This window comes from Canis lupus, chromosome 35, assembly GCF_011100685.1.
Source record: "Canis lupus familiaris isolate Mischka breed German Shepherd chromosome 35, alternate assembly UU_Cfam_GSD_1.0, whole genome shotgun sequence".
NCBI classification, from domain to species: Eukaryota; Metazoa; Chordata; class Mammalia; order Carnivora; family Canidae; genus Canis; species Canis lupus.
Genome location: NC_049256.1, coordinates 16,354,251 through 16,370,041, shown reverse-complemented (window position 1 = coordinate 16,370,041; position 15,791 = coordinate 16,354,251). Strand labels below are relative to the sequence as shown.

Genomic DNA, 15,791 nt, shown 5'->3' with positions numbered 1-15,791 from the left:
GAGTGTCAAACTCAGTGGCCATTTCCTGTTTTTGCACTTGAATAAATTCAATCTTATTTTTTTTAAGATTTTATTTATTTGTGAGAAATACAGAGAGAGGCAGAGACATAGGCAGAGGGAGAGGCAGACTCCTTGCAGGGAGCCTGATGTAGGACTTAATCTCAGGACCACAGGATCATGACCTGAGCCAAAGGCAGAGACGCTCAACCACTGAGCCACCCAGGTGCTCCTAAATTGAATCTTCTTGCTTCTTTACTATGAAAATAAAACTGAGCAAAAGCACAAAAATCAGTTCATCTATGTATAGTAATCATTAGGAAAAATATATAAAAATTATAATAGTAATGGATCAACATTTCTCTTCTTATAAAGCTTTTTTTTAAATCATAGAATAATATTATTTTACTAGAAAACTCTGACATATACATAACACATTTTATATGTTCTTTATACAGAGACTTGTGCTATTTTTAGTTCTGCCATAAATTTCTATGGAACACAATGTGCATAGCACTCAGCTGACCTTCCCTTTGAACTTGGAATACCCATGTTACTCTTTCTTGTAGGCTAAGTCGACAGGGCTTATCCCACACAGATAGACTTCAAGTGTTACCTGGAACCTCTACCAAACTAAACCGTTGGGTTCCAGTGATGTTATCTATTGGCAATGCCTTTTTCATTTGGCTCTGGGGGAGTTAACGCGCTTAATATGATGTGGATCAGTTCCTGCTATTTGCCTCCTTCAAATGATGATTAAATGGAGTCTCTGCATTTTTTTTCTCAGCAGGAATTGAAGAAGGCAAAGAATTTATTTTAATATTCTGCTAGATTCTTTTCAGCCCCAGGGACATCTTCTGCATCATGAAAATGGTATAGAGTCCATTCTGGAATATGTTTCCTATATACTCCGGCTTGCAGATTCTGGCACATAAAAAGTGCTCAATAAAGATTTGTTGAGCTAATAAATTAATGTGCTGGGAACTGGGATGGGGAGTGGTTGAAAGCAAAGGCCAACCTTGCTTCAATTCAGTCATTGGATGAGGGCAGTCCTAGGAGGGATTAGTAATGTTGCCTAGGGGCGAGGTGGTTCTCTTTATCCTCAAAGGGTTGGACAGTTGAAACCTGCCCACCAATGGCACTCCCAGCAGCAGGGGAGCCTTCATTCAGCACAAGGAGTCGGGGAGGTCCATTACAGCCTCTACCACATGTGATTGCTCAATAAATATTAGCCCTGCCCTATAAATAGCACCCCCACCCCATGAATGAATAAACAAAGAACTCCTATTCCAGTTGATACACCTGTTTATGCTTAGTCATTCTAAATTGTTCTTCTTGGCCCTGTGGACATGTGGGGAAGAGGAGAACGTTCCTTCCCTATCTTCCACATTCATCGGCGCCTCCATTCTGAGGTGACACCAAGCAGGTAGTCAGGGTGCTTCAAGGACTTGTGGAAACTCTATTTGTGGAACTCCAGCCATAAGGGGCAAAGAGTGGTGTTATCTTCAGAGCAAGTCTTTGGTCAATGAGATTTCCCCAGCACCCTTAACACTGCATCACAGCCAAATACCAGGCAGACCCCAAACACTGAATTCCTTGATTGTTACAGTTTTATTTCACTTGCTCATTTTCTTTTTAGGAAATAAAATGATGAGTCTCACGAATCCTCTTTCAATCCCAACATTCCATGAGGAATTTGTGATATGTCTGTTATCGCTAGTGGGTATTTGTCATGCGCCAGGCACTTTGCATGCATTAGATCATTTGGTTTCCTCATCAGGAATATGAGGATAATAATAATAGTACTTGCCTTGAAAGGGGGGATGAAATGAAATAATAGAACACTTAGAATATAGCCTGGCATGTAGGAAGTGTTATTTTTACCTCTCTGTATTCCTAACTGTTCAGAACTCACTGCATGATCATCCTGGGGCCTACCCTTCCTTGGGAATTCTAAGCTCCCTAAATTTCCTGACCCTATCCCATTTTAAGTGTCTCCCTTTCCTCATGGCTCTCTTGGGCAATCAAAACAACCTGAGTCTTAGCTCTCACTCACTATCTGTATGTACCCACAATTTGTATACATAGACAAGTAGTAATTCAAGGCTGATATTTCCCATAGAGTGTTCAGCACTCTGAAGTGAGGAGTTGGTTCGTAAGCCAATTGTGTTATGTATCCCCCCCCAAACCCATTTAACATGCCAACTCTTCATGTGCCTCTCATTATAACCTGTCTCTGTCCTTCTTGAACTAAATTACCACATGATATAATCACCAAAACTTCACATCTGCCTTCTGCGATATCCATAAGCCAAACTTATATGGGTATAATTAAACCAATCACAGGCATATTAGAAACACATGTTTACCAATTAGACTTGTAAAACAATAAGCCAAGTCTCTAGCATCTGCGTTACTCTTGACAGGAGAGGAGATATTTGATAAACTCATGAACAATTTCTAAGTGGCCCAAGTAAGACCTCAGAACTGTTCTCAGTCTGATATATACTTTTTGCTTCAGGATAATTGTTTATACCCTAGGTTCTTAAATTTGGCTGCACACTGAAACCATCTGGTGAACTCTTTTTTTTTTTTTTAAGATTGCATTCATTCATTCATGAGAGACAGAGAGAGAGAGGCGAGACATAGGCAGAGGGAGAAGCAGGCTTCCCACGGGGAGCCCAATGTGGGACTAGATCCCAGGACCCCAGCATCACAGGCTGAGCCAAAGGCAGATGCCCAACAACTGAGCTACCCAGGTGCCCCTGGAGAAATACTAACCCCCGGACCATATCCACAGTTTCTAATTTAACAGATCTGGATGCATCACAACTTTTAAAGCTTCTCTGGTGATTCTGATTGCAAGGAAATTTAAGAACCACTGATCTATACCACTGTCAAATGAACAGGGTTGTTTAATTGATCACAGTTTCATTCTTTTATACGTATAGTGCACCTTGATGCTTAAAGACAAAATACATCAAAATTTTCAACAACTGTAGGCTGTACTGTATACCAAGTGATGTACAAGGAACTATGCATTTCCAGAATATTCTGTGCTCTGGCATATTTTGGAATGTTCCATAATTATACAATTTCGTAATGGATAAAGAAATGTTCCACTAGACATTAATAGGGGTTATAGGAAAGAAGAAGGTTCAGAACTACAGAAATAAATAAAATTAAATAGTTATTTACTGGGGATTTCTCAGAAACTTTAATACACACTAATGTGCATATAAATCTTCAAGAGCATTCCCAACCTCATTTGATGCAGAATCTTCCCAACACTCTCTCCACCATCCCAGTGCTTCATAATGTCTTCCAGAATATTCTGCAGAATACTTTGAGAAACACTGATTCAAAGGGTTTGTGTAAAAGGATGGGAGTGCTGAAGGAAACACAGGACACAGAGCTGGTGCCCATAGGATCTGACCCTGCTTTGGGAACAAGGGCCCTAACTTCTAAAAGAAGCCAGCTAGAGAAATTGATGAGTCCTTTTTATTGTTACCCTATTGCTACTGGCAGCAAAGTGCTTGGGTTGCACAGCTCCACCTACAACTGGATGAGTAAGGTCTTTGTCTCCCAACCCGTGCCCTGGGGGTCATAAAGAGGTTCCCACATGTGGGAACTGTAAGTTAGTCACATGGGACATTTGATATTGCCATGAAGAGAGGGTGAGGATCAGTACCAGGGTTTGGTGCTCTTCCTTGGCCAGGGCAGATGGGAAAGCAGAAGGAGATAGAAGATATGGTACCATATGGAACCAGCAATACTGCTCTTTTAACCTCTACCAAATTCTGGCAGCATGACCTAGGCCAACATTCTCGTCCATTAAATGGGGATATAAAATACCCAAATGTCCTCATGGAGATTAAACATGATCACATAAGTGAAAGGGCTATATGGTCATTATGAAATGTTCGCAATTATTTTTATTATCGTGTTTATTACTATCGATAGAATTCTTTCACTGATTCTAACTGAATAATAACCCAGGGGGAAACTTTGAGAATCCATAACCATGCAAAACATTTCCGCTAGTTTTTGTCTGTGTTATAAATGTTGCAAAGGCAGTGAGGGAGAAAGAGAAGGAGAGAGAGGGTGGGAGGAAAGGAGAGAAAGAAATTTAAAAAAATGTGGGGTTCCAAGAGTCTGCAAAAGTATTCTGTTTCACTTGTTCTCCTCTGAGACCTTGAAAGTGAGCTGAAAGTTCACATCACCCCACCGTTTACTAGTCTATTGTCTCCTACCATCATCTCAAATGAATCTTATTGACAGATGGTTCCTTTGGGAGAGCACCTTACTGATTAATTGAGTAGAAAACACCACTCGTCTTTCTACAGGTCGGCACTTGTTTAGCAAGGCTAAATTGAAGCAACGCACAGGAGTTAACAGAATAAAAGCAGTAGCTTGTTTCCCTTCAGATTTTCCTCGTTGTCCTGATTCTCTTCTTGCAGACATGCTGTGAACAAGGCTGGGAGGTGGTTTTGCACCCACCTTAACCAGAGCTCTGGAGTCCTGTGGCTAGAGTCTGAAGTCAGTGTTCTCTAGCTTCTAGCTTCAGTCTTCATTTTAAGTCACGGTTCTTTTCATGAATAATCCTGCTTAATTGACTATTTCTCATCCCATTCCTTTTGTCAGTTTGCCAGTATACACACTTGACTTTTTCTCTGATTGGTGCTGTTAGCTCTCTGTCCTTTTTATTATGCAATTTTGTACTAGATATGCTTGCTTTGTTTCCCACTAAGTGGCCTCCCTTCTTTCCCTTCAACCCATTGTGTAGAAATGCTCCCTTTCTTTCTCTGGTGCCTCTTCCAGGCTACTTGAAGCCTAGCTCTGGATAACCATCTGTCTTTGATGGGCTACCCCCACAGAGACAACTCCTGGGAGTTTTTCATTTTGCTTAGATCATCCCAGGTAGTGTTGGTCTCATATGACTCAGTTTGCTTGAAGGGATAGAAATACACAGTGCTTTGAATGGCTTTACTCCTAATATATATGAGTATTATATCTTTCTGCTTGTTAAATACAACTGTGCCGAGTACCCTTGACTTCAAAGTTTCCAAAATTGCAATATTTCCATGCTAGTACCTATATGGCTAGGTGCCATCTTATTAAACCTCCCACCACTCCACCTCTGCAGAGCCTTGCTAAGCGAGAAGTGGGTGGTTGAGCAATATTCTCCTCACTCAAAGTCAACAGGAAATAGGCAAGCGTGAAGCTTCATTGTCTGTGTAGTGCGAAGAGCCATTGGAAGACTTGAAGTAAAGAGAAACTACTGGAATTGCTTTGAGGACTTAAGATAACATCTTCACCACTTAAATTCTATAAACTATATGGGAATCTATTATAAAATGTAAACAACAACTCTATAGCTTAGCTTGGGATATCCTACAGATTAAGCATAAATGTACACAGAGCCAAGTGCACCCTGCCTGGGAGGCCCCTCTCTCCCCACCTTCTGCCCTCAACATCTTCACTGATTCTCTCCTTCTCTTCACTGAGGACACTACTCAAATATCATCTTAGTTGAGGAGAGCTCATCAGAACTCCTTTTTAAGAAAACATCCTGACTTGCCCTCTCTCATTGCCTTATCTTGCTTTGCTCTTCCCTTGAGGACCTATTACTGCATATATTTATCAATGTCCTCTCATTGGAATGTAAGTTCTACAAGAGCAGAGACTTTTTGTCTGTGTTATTCACATAGGACAGTGCCTGGCATACAGTAGGCACTCATATATCTGTAGGGTAAATGAATCAATGAATGACCACATAGACCCAAGGCTCATTAAAAGCAAAGAGATTTTTCTGTTCCTTTTTCTATTCTTTTTAGTAAATATTCAATATTTTATAAAAAGGAGTGAAGATTATCATTCAAAAACAACAAAAAAATTTAAATGATAGACCAGGGTAAGTTTAAAGAATAAAGGAAATACTTTAAAATGGCTTTGTGCAATTTAGTTATGCTATTATTGTCTGAGGTGCAATGTGAAATGTGGGTTGAGTCTGGGAAGTCAAAGACTTAGATCCCTATTCCAGTTCTATCGTGTCCATGCTCAGCATCTTTGATTCAATCCCTTGTCTGTTGAAACTCCATGTCTTCATCTGCAAGTGAAAATAACTATTCCTACCTTTGCAGGATTATGGTGAAGATCAGCAATGAAATCTACAATGTGCCTGGCACATGGTGGGCCTTCATTAAATTGAGTTGCTATTATTATCTTGATCTAAATTTCATGAGTGATATGTTTCCTTATTTAATTCAAGTAGTTGGTAGCATTTAATTTGTAAAATCAGCATCAAGAATGACATTTTTAGCTTTGGACACTAACTGAATCTGCTTATTACCATGGAAGAATAAGTTCATTCACTTTGCAATTACATTAACGTAGATTACTAGCAAGTCAGGAACTATTTTACCTTGTTGATATGTGACTAGAAAATTTAAATGAATAGTAGTAACCAGGAAAAAAAAGACAGAAAGAAAAGGAGTATGTATTAGCTGCCTAGCTCACAAAAGGAGCCAGAGAAGAAGACCTAAGCTATACAAATGATCCACAACTTTGGAAAAATGACTCAAAGTACAGAGTGAATTGACAGTAGATTTTTATAACTGACCAGTTCTCTGAAAGCCTGGTTCTTTGTCTTCTTCTTTCTTTTTTTTTTTTTTTTTAAGTATTCCCCTTTCTGGATATTATTTTTTCCAGTTGTATTGAGAAGTAAAATGACACACATCACTGTTCAAGCTTAAGGCATATAGCATGGTGGTTCAGCTAACAACCATCATCTCATATGGAGACAAGAAAAAAAATGAAAAAGAAAAAAAATTTTTTCCTTGTCATGGGAACTCTTAAAATTTACTCTCTTAACAACCTTCCTACATATCATACAGCATTGTTAACAATAGTCACCAAGGTGGACATGACATTCCTACCACTTTATCTTATAAGTGGAAGTTTGTACCTTTTGACCACTTTTCTCTATCTGCTACTCCCTCCACTCCACCCTCCCTCCATTTCTGCTAACCACAAGTCTGATCTCTTTTTCTATAAATTTGATTCTGGATGTTTTTTGTGGAGTTTGGAGAGCGGGGGTTGGAATTCACATAGAAGTGAGATCTTGTCTTTCTCCAATTTATTTCACTTGGCATGTCTTCAAGATTCATCCACATTCTCACAAATAATAGGATTTCCTCATTATTCATGGCTGAATAAAATTCCATTGTATATAACTAACACAAGTTCTTTAGATATTAAAATTAACTTTAAAGTGTTGTCAAGTGGCTGTAATCTATCAGGTCCTATGCTTGGCTCTAGGATATCATTCTACACAAGTCAGAGACCTGGGACCCCAGAACTGAAACTACAGCGGGAAATATAGTATAGAGCTTATAACCATGCAGCGTGGTAAGAACAGTGATGGGCAGGAAAGCAGCACACATTACAATGTTAATGGCCATCTGGTTCTTAAAGTGGGTTGATGGGTGCATAGATGTTTGTTTTTATGATGCTTCATAACTTACATATGTGGTACATATATGTATATTACATATGTTACTTTTTGTGTACCGAATGTTACATAATTTAAAAGGTGAAGTACAAGGGTCTTGGAAGCTGCCAGGGGTTCCCCATTGTAACCTTGTGGGTGCCACATCTAAGCTAGAATGATGAGTAGGAGTGAGCCAGAACAGGGGATACAAGAAGAGAAGAGTGTCCTCAGGAGGGAGGAGCACAAAGAGGCTTGGATGAGGTGAGGGAGAGCAGGATCTGTCTGAGGAAGACATTATAGTCTAGCATGGCTGAAACACGGAATGCAGGGTGGGAAGAGGTGAGGGATGATAGTGGAGACCAAAGCAGGGGCCCAAACATTGAGGACCCTGTGAGCCAGTCAAGGAAATGGAATTTTATCCCAAGGATAGATTTTTTTTTTTAATTTTATTTACTTATTTATTTATGATAGTCACACACACACAGAGAGAGAGAGAGAGAGGCAGAGACACAGGCAGAGGGAGAAGCAGGCTCCATGCACCGGGAGCCCGATGTGGGATTCAATCCCGGGTCTCCAGGATCGCGCCCTGGGCCAAAGGCAGGCGCCAAACCGCTGCGCCACCCAGGGATCCCTTATCCCAAGGATAATGAGGAGTCCATGGACGAGTTTCATACAGCTGAGTTACAAGATTGAATTTACATTTGAGAAAGATGACTCTAGTTGCAAGGTGAATAGTGAATTAAAGGGAGCAAGACTAGAAGCAAGAAAATCGCTTGAGACACATTTGTTTACTTATACATTTTGCAAAGATCAGAAAGTAGAAAATGTACAGCACTGGTAAGAGTGTAGAGAGGTAGGGAATATAAATTGACATACTCTCTTTAGAGAGCAATTTGTCAATACCTATCAAAATAAAAAATTCATATACCCTTGATCTCACAGTTCCACTGCTGGAAATATATCTGGCAAATAAACCTGCACACCTGTTAAGAGATGTATCTATGAGATGTTTATGGCAGGACCCATAGTATAACAATTTTTAAAAAGAATTAGATCCTTCTGTGTAGACGTAAAAAGAGTTCTTAGTTGTGTTGTTAAATGAATAAAGCAAGATGCCCAGTATTGAGTATGGTGCTCTCCCATGTGTGTAAAAACTGCACACATATGTGTTCACTGATACATACGTATATTTGTGAATGTATAAAAACATTTGGAAAGATATATTGATTGCCTCAGAAGAGAAAGCCCAAAAACTGGGAAAGGAGAAAGCTAACTTTTCCTTTTGAATATGTTATGTTATGTTATGTTACATTTTATGTTGTCTTGTTATGTTATGTTTGCTGTAGTATGTCACTGTGATAAGAACTGTAACATGATATCTACCTTTTATTAACAATTTTTTAAGTTTATAATATAGTAGTATTGACTACAGGTACCACGTTGTACAGCAGATCTTTAGAACTTATTCATCTTGAATCTTGACTAACCGAAACTCTATGCCCGCCAATTAGTGTTTAATTAAAACCTAATACGCATGATGAAAAAAAATCACATCATAAAATACATATGAGAATGTGTATCAGTATTATGTTTTAATTAAACACCGTGGGGATTTTCTGTATGTGTGTGTGTTTAAGACAGATTATCCAGGACCTGGCAAAAGATGACATAATCTATCATTCTTCAGCTGAGGCCTAAGAGGTCCAGGAAGAGAGCCTTCCAAGGTGGCCTGCACCCTTCACTGTTTAGTGTGGTGAGAAGAAGAGAAAGCAAAAATGGCAGACAAGCCCTACAAAGCCCTTCTGGAGGCCTAATCCCTAGGAACTGCCTGGCCTTCTTTGAAAATGTAGAATAATAAGGAATCTAATTATAAGCCTTATGCTGTTTATCTTTCCATTCCACAAACATCTTGGGTCACTCTTTCACACCCTGTCAGATTGTCTCCTGCTCATACAAATTTTTCTCCAGCCACCTGCTAAAGCCCTCTGCTTTAGATGGGCCATTGGAAGATGGCCAGTGAAGGGCTTCCTGTGAGCTGAGGGCTATGCAGCCTACCTTCGCCCTCCCCTCCCAGCAACCTTAACAGAGGCAGAGCATCTTCATTCATGGCCCATGATGCTCAGAGGAAGGAAATTAATCCTAGAGAAGGGGACTCTTTCCCAACACATACACACACAAAGTGTGCCTCAGAGGCTCTTTTTGCTAGACTTAGACTCAGGGGCCTTACCCCCAAGGATTCCCAAGAGCTTCCCCAGCAGATGAACCCAAGATTTCTGCTAGGGAAGTCATTTTCCTGAAGGTGAGGCAGGGGTTGGAATACAGCCCATCCACTTATGTCCCTGCTCCTACTCCTTCAGCCTGTTTATAAAGAGCTCTTCATTTATAATTCGATGTTTACTTCAAAATACTCCAGGGAATTTTTACCCCATCTTCCAGCCTCCAAGACCCTGAATAATTGATTTGAGAAGAAGCACACGGCCTATTTGCTCCATGAGGGGTGGTAAGGGAAAAGAGAGCATCATTCAGAAAGGCAGTTTTAAGTGGGCAGAGAAACATGTGAACAATCTTTGTTATGTTCTAAAAACTTCAAGCAACATACACACATGTAATAGCTAATAACGAGTTCACAAATTTGGCTCGGCATCAAGTAGGATCCAGCTCGGGGTCAGGACAGGCAAGTGTTAAGGTGGAACGCCTATCAGCTCAGCTTCCTCTCTAACCATATCTCTCATTTACAGCAGTGTTTCTCAATTTTGAGAAATAAATAGCCCCCACGTGTTTTTAGAGAGGAGAAGGGAGGGACAGAGGGAGAGGGAGAGAAAGAATCTTAAGTAGGCTCCAGAGAGTTGACACAGAGGCAAACTTGGGGCTTGATGCAGGGTTCATCTTCACCACCCTGAGTTCATGACCTGAGCTGAAATCAAGAGCTGGACACTTAATGAACTGAGCCAACCAGTGACCCTATAAATAGCCTCTTTTTAAAGGAAAGCCAAAAGCATCTTGCAAAGTCCAGTTTGAGAAAAATTGATTTAAAATCTTTTTTTTTTTTTAAAGGTAACTATGTGAGGAATGGATGTGTTCATTAGCTTGAGGGTGGTCATCCTTTCACAATGTGTATAGACATCAAAACATCTTTCAGGCACTTCAAATAAATACAAATTTATTCATCAATTATACCTCAATAAAGCTGGAAGAAATAAAAATGAAAAATAAAAATAATGTCTTCTATAAAAATTGCATTCAATTGTGACAACTACACCAAAACAAGTTTTGATTTTATAACTAGAAAGTTCATTGATTTAAAAAAAAAAACACAGGATAAAAGAATTCTTGGAGAGACTTCAGTTTGAGAAACACCAATCTAAGCTGTTCTTCCTAAGAAACCCCTGGTAAATGTTATATACAACCTGGGAAATGGTAGCATTAACTGGTCATGAATCACCATTCACGCTTTACTGTGCATTTGTTCTTAGGTAGTTGCTTCATTATTATGTAATCATCCCAAAGAGGGCAGGACCTTGAGCAAGCGAAGCCTAAGATTGGCAAGTTTTGAGGCCAGAGGGCAAGGAAGGGGAAGATTGCCACTTATGGGGATGCTGGGAGCATGACTCTGGGAACCCTGAGTTGTAAAGTAGGCACTGTGAGTGAGGGGAAGAGAAGAGTAAGTTTCTATGAGCTGCTGTAATAAGGTACCACAAACTGGAGGCAGCATAAATTTATTGCCCTACTAGAGGCTAGAAGTCCAAAATCAAGGTAGCAACAGAGCCATGTTCCCTCTGATATTTCCAAGGGAGACCCTTTCCTTGTCCCTTCTAGCTTCTAGCATTTGCTAGCAATCCTTGGCATTCCTTGTCTTATAGACTCATGGCTCCGGTCACATACTCATCATCATTTTCATGTGTATTTTTGCATTGCCTTCCCTCTGTGCATGTGTCTCTGTGTCCAAATTTCACCTTTCCAGTAAGGACACCAGTCCTACCTGATTACAACCTATCCTCATTTTTATGATACTCAGTAAAGTCTGTATATCCAAATAAAGTCATATTCTGAGGTCGTGGGGGTTAGGACTTCGACATACGTTCTCTTTGAAGGGAATAAGGGGTGGTTGGGAAAACCCTGGGTGGGTGAACCCTGGAAGCTAGAAGAGACAAGGAAGGGTTCTTCTCCCTTGGAGATGTCAAAGGAGGGGGTCATGGCTCACAAGAGAACAGGGAATGGGGAGGCTGACAAACCTAATTTGAACCCACTTACAGTGGTGCACAGGGCTGCCTGGATCCATTCTATGAGGAGAGAAAATGAAACATTACTCTCTCTACAGCACAAAATACCACAGCCCAATTATTTGCCTCCAGACAATTGTGCAGATGTGGCACAAGCAATGGGGCAGACAGTTTAAAGCACAAAGCAAGATGGATTTTCTTCTGTCATTAAGAGAACTCCATGGAAAGAAATACTTTTCATGTAATAAGCTCACAGAGGTGAAAACGTTCTCTCAGGAATGATGGCTCAGAAGAGGCTGGCCATCAGCCAGGAATAGCACATCTGTTGGTGCTCACAGGATGCCCTGGGTGGGTGATTTTTAAAGTAAAATATAGCAACTCTAATGAAGTTTCCACAGCCAGTATTTGATAAATTGATAATTTTGTTGATGTGAGGGGAAAAAACAAGGATGGAGGGAGGGGCACAATTGAGAAAATGAGCATTTTAGTCTATGTACAAAGAAGAAGTTGTGAGGTTATTAGTCAGAGCTCTTGTGATTTAAATCAGCATACCATTTTGATTTAAGTTGGACTCCAACTTTTAGGGCATGCAAAGACCTGGCCTTATAATCCCATAAATTTGAAAGTGATTACAAACATTCACTGCACACAGAGCTTAAAAGCACAGCCTCTGCTTTCAAAGGGCATGTGATCTTTTAAAGGAAATCCAAATGCTGCTAGAAATGTGTCTAAAACTGATGAGTGACTTTCAGGACACATTTATTTTTTATTGAGATTCCAGCTAAATATGTAGCTGTGATAGGATATGAAAAACAATCACTTAACCATGAGTTCCTTCCCACATAAATGGGTCGTCCCACTCAGGATAGGAAAGGGGGGGGGGACGCTAAATCATGCAAATACCACACCCAAGTTGCATCGCTCAAGGGCTGATGGTTTCTGGCTTGCTCATAAAAATGTCAGTCTAACCTGCTGATTCTTGAATCCAAAAGAGCCATCCTGCAAGCTGCAAGATATTTGAGAAAAAAGCTTAATCCTAAAGTTCAGTTACTTTAAATCCTTTTTGGGAGTAAGTTGGACACTACTAATAAAGAAATAAAGAACACATAACTCTTCCCCTAAGCACTAATTCCAAAGAACATCATAAAGAATATCCACTGGGATCCCTGGGTGGCGCAGCGGTTTGGTGCCTGCCTTTGGCCCAGGGCGCGATCCTGGAGACCCGGGATCGAATCCCACGTCGGGCTCCCTGGTGCATGGAGCCTGCTTCTCCCTCTGCCTGTATCTCTGCCTCTCTCTCTCTCTCTCTGTGACTATCATAAATAAATAAAAAAATTTTTAAAAAAATCTTTAAAGAAAAAAAAAAAGAATATCCACTAAGTTTAAAATCTGTCCAAGGAACATGTGAACTGCCAGGGACACAGGAGGTATAACATGAGCCTTACCCTTAAGGGAATGACAAATCCTCATTTTTTTTTCTCCTCATATCAACAAAATCATCAATTTATTCACCAGCCACTCAAGCAGCAAGTGTTTGTTGAAGATCTAGCATATGCCAGACATGGTCCCATTCACCAGGGAGATGAGATTCATAAAAAAAAATCTCCCCTCCATCAAGGAGGTTCAGAGTCCTTTATCTTTTTTTAAGATGGATTTATTTATTAATTGAGAGAGAGAGAGAGAGAGAGAGAGCATGAGCAAGGAGAGGGGTAGAGAGAGGGAGAGAATCTCAAGCAGACTCCATGTCTAGAGTAGAGCTCCATGTGGACCTCAATCTCACAATGTTGATATCATGACCTGAAATGAAATAAAGAGCCAGTTACTTAACCCATTGGGCCACCCAGGTGCCCCCTTTGAGAAGAGAAATAGATAAAAATCATGCTACGCCATAGAGATGCAGGTACAGCACTATGGATGTCACAAAGGAAGGAAAATACACTTGTTGAAAATAAACCTCAGATCAAATCAGACTTTGCCAAGGACCAGATGGATGGTGAGAACCACAGTGCTCTAAGAGACAGGAAAGGTTGTGATTGAACACATCGGGAATGGAATGTACTGAGTTTCCAAGTACATTGGAGAATAAAATAGAAAATTTAAAAGAATTTCATAACGGTGTTTATTTGTAAATATTCCGTTTCTCTTGTTTTTCCCCCCCTCCCCACTCACCACTGTGTCAAATAGAGCCCCCTTAACAAAACGTGGAGCACTTCAGTGGGAGCTGGGATGCTGGGAATGGAAATAGGATGGGTCTACTTAAAAAAACACATGGAATCGCTTCTCGGCCTTTTGGCTAAGATCAAGTGTAGTAACTGTTCTTATCAGTTTAATATCTGATACGTCCTCTATCCGAGGACAATATATTAAATGGATTTTTGGAGCAGGGAGATGGAATAGGAGCTTGCTCCGTCCACTCCGCCCATCGACCTGGTATTGCAGTACCTCCAGGAACGGTGCACCCCCTCGGTGGGGGGGGGGGGAAACACATGGAAAGAGGCTCTCAGAGGTGGTTCTTCCTAAGTCCGTACTGGAATCCCAGCATCCTTTGCCCTCTGCTCCTTTCCTGATGGCTGTCCCTCTTCCCAGCTGTCCCTTTGTCTATCCTTTTTCCTGGACAACAACCAACTTAGCCTGGTATTATTGGCATTCTGAGTATATTCTTCATCTGAAAACTGCTAGCAAACTGCTAGCTCCTTCTCTCTCTTGGTTAGAAACAGTCAATATCTTTCGCACCTAAACTCTTTGTTCTAATAGATCTCCTCAGTCTTCCCTGTTTCCTGTGATTAGAGACAGAGAGCTCTTTGACATAAATGCATCTATACACACCCAGGGTTGTAAAATTGGTTGGTAGTCCATGAGAAGAAACTATGGAAGAAAGTATCTTCAATAGGACAGCAACAGCAAGTTTAAAGTACTCATAGATAAACAGTTGGGGAGAAAGCCGGGTAAGACTCTGCCGATCCAGGGGAAAGGTGATAGCATGTGCAATATGGGCAATACTATCAATAATGCATATTTGTATATCTTACAAAAAGAGAAATCAATCAAATGATAACAAAAACTGACATGAAAGCATGACATGCTAAGAGACAAAGAGAATGATGATCTTGCTGATGACCTGGCCGGCCTTGGGCCTCATGTTTGGAAGAACGATGCACAACTATGTTTTAATTGTTCTTATGCCTATTTGAGTTATTTGAATGTCACTGGATGACCCTTTGACCTTGTCTATGATTTCTCCTATCTTCTCTACCTCTTACCCTGCCCTGTGAAGAGTACTTCACTTCTACTCTTTGATGGGAAAATGTCCCTATCCACACCAGGCTGTAGATTTGCTCTGTCTTCTGATCTAGTACAGCAATTGTTTTTTGTACACACTATTGGCACTTACCATATACTAATTTACATATATATGTACATATATATATATATATTTATACATCTTATCTCCCCAGCTTGATAGTAAATATATTGAGAAGGCTCTCTCTTAATAACATTCATAGCACACTACATATTCATTTATGTAACATGCTGCATAAAAGATAGTAAAGATACAAGGAAGAACAGTATATATGTCCTGCCTTCGAGAAAATAACAGCTTGGTAGAGCCATCAACAAATAATTTTTGGTGATTTAGTCATTCGGAGACTTAATAGCCTCAGCATTGGAGGATTATGAAAGAAACTAGGGATCCCTGGGTGGCGCAGCGGTTTGGCGCCTGCCTTTGGCCCAGGGCGCGATCCTGGAGACCCGGGATCGAATCCCACATCGGGCTCCCGGTGCATGGAGCCTGCTTCTCCCTCTGCCTGTGTCTCTGCCTCTCTCTCTCTCTGTGACTATCATGAATAAATAAATAAAATCTTTAAAAAAAAAAAAAAAAAAAAGAAAGAAACTGACCTGGGAGCACAGGTGCAGAAAAGAGGAAAAGGTTGGCAATTAGTAAGGATAGGCTTAATTGCTAAAACAATGTGATTTAACACAATATAATTTCTCAGTCAAATCACATTCAAAAAAAATAAAAAATAAAAAAAGAAACAAATCACATTCCAATGTAATGTAGTCAGTGGGAAGCTCTGCTCCAT

At 40.4% G+C, this 15,791-nt stretch overlaps 1 non-coding gene across 1 annotated transcript; it reads left to right on the top strand.

The window, feature by feature from the left end:
* Window positions 1-13,982: 13,982 nt before the first annotated feature.
* On the top strand, window positions 13,983-14,173 carry LOC119867766. The gene has a single exon (XR_005384473.1). It is a non-coding gene; the product is annotated as a U2 spliceosomal RNA (small nuclear RNA).
* Window positions 14,174-15,791: the final 1,618 nt, after the last annotated feature.